The following is a 1,777-nucleotide window of genomic DNA, read 5'->3' on the forward strand; positions in this document are numbered from 1 at the left end:
AAGAAACAATGAAAAATTATTAATTATGAAACAATATTTATTAAACAATCATAAAAATACAAATTAATAATAAACTGAAATTATAATACAACTGACTAAAAAACCAAAACTAAACATGACCAAAACTAAACAATAAATTTATCTTATATTCTTTTATATGGCATAAAATAAAGAAACAATGAAAAATTTTTAATTATAAAACAATATTTATTAAACAATCATAAAAATACAAATTAATAATAAACTGAAATTATAATATAACTGACTAAAAAACCAAAACTAAATATGACCAAAACTAAATTGACCAAACTAAACATTTGTAATATCTAAATTATAAATATTACGAACAAAAAACTAGATAAATTATTTTTAGCTTTTTCCATAAAATTTTGTTTAATCATCCGGGAAATTTATTCTTTCTTCTTCTTCAATTCTTCGACGAATTCCTCGATTTGTCCCCAGACGAGCATTTCTAGAAGTTTGTTTATAGGATCGTAATACTTCTGTTATATCTTTGACAAATTCTTGTCTTGTAAATTTCTTGACATGAGATATATTTTTGGCAGCATTTATTATTTTAATATATATTATATAGTATATTGAATATTATACGTACAATATATATTGTATATACAATATATATACAATATATGTACAATATATATGTATAGCATGTAAATATATATATATATAATTACATGCTATACATATACATATAGTAATAAAATAAAAATATTAATGTTATTAAAAATTTTTAAAAATAAATGAAGATTTACTGTAAAAAATAGTCTTTAATTTTGTTTTATATAGAGCCGATTTTGCAATGCCATTTGCACTTTTTTTGCCTGTCCATGAAAAATTTTCAGCTAAATTATTTGTCATTGCTGCTCGAATAAAGTTATTCAAAGCCTTTCTTAAATTTTGTCCTCCGATAAATTCCAGATGTTGTTGCTGTTTTATTAAATATTAGAGAAATTTTTTTTTTATTATTACATGTTAAATTTTATGTATACTGCATATTTTGGTTTACTCACTAAACTATTATGGTTTGAGTCATCATTTTCGAAAGCATCGAAATGTTCTATGCTATCAAGAGGAAAACCTGTTGGAGATTCAAAAATGCTTTTTTTTCTGAAATTGTTTGCATCTATTTTTTTTTCAAGACTATCAATTTGTTTTAAAATATCTGCATTTGAATCTCTAAAAAAGTAAATATTAACAAATTATTATTATTGTTTATTTATACAAAAATGTAATTTAATTCACATTTACCGTAACAATTTTAATTCTTCGAGTATTTGTTTCTCAAAGTGTGTAGCTGAAGTTAAATAATTAATATTTTGAAGTTCGGTGTAAGAAGTGGAAGCAGAAAATGCAGGATTTGCGTCATGATAATTGCTAGTGTTATTTGCAGATAAATTTTGTAATGAAGCGTTCGTATTTATGTGGCAATTTTCATTAAAAGATAAACAGGTATTTCTGTAAAAAGATGATACGGATATTTATTTTGTTAATTATATATTTATTTTTTTATATATTTTGTATATAAATATCAGGGTTGGGTAGTGCTAGTTAAAAAGATAAAAGTTAAGTTAAAAAGTTAAATAATTTTAATTTAACTTTACATTTCAGGCTCTTAATTTTTAACTTAATTTAATTACATTTTATCGGTAACTATTAACTTTTGATCTAACTTTCTTGAAGTTACATTTTTAGTATTTCTTGTAAACGCAAAATAAAATACATGTCTAAGTTAGTGAGATCGGAAGAGCACACG

The 1,777-nt window shown here is 22.4% G+C and overlaps 1 protein-coding gene across 1 annotated transcript in view; it reads left to right on the forward strand.

The window, feature by feature from the left end:
* LOC105449071 (uncharacterized protein K02A2.6-like) overlaps positions 1-1,777 on the forward strand; it is a 9,796-nt gene that overhangs the window by 7,747 nt on the left and 272 nt on the right. The gene's annotated exons all lie outside the window — the stretch shown is intronic.

The sequence above is a fragment of the Wasmannia auropunctata genome, unplaced genomic scaffold (genome assembly GCF_000956235.1).
Source record: "Wasmannia auropunctata unplaced genomic scaffold, wasmannia.A_1.0 LD336078.1, whole genome shotgun sequence".
Lineage (NCBI taxonomy): Eukaryota > Metazoa > Arthropoda > Insecta > Hymenoptera > Formicidae > Wasmannia > Wasmannia auropunctata.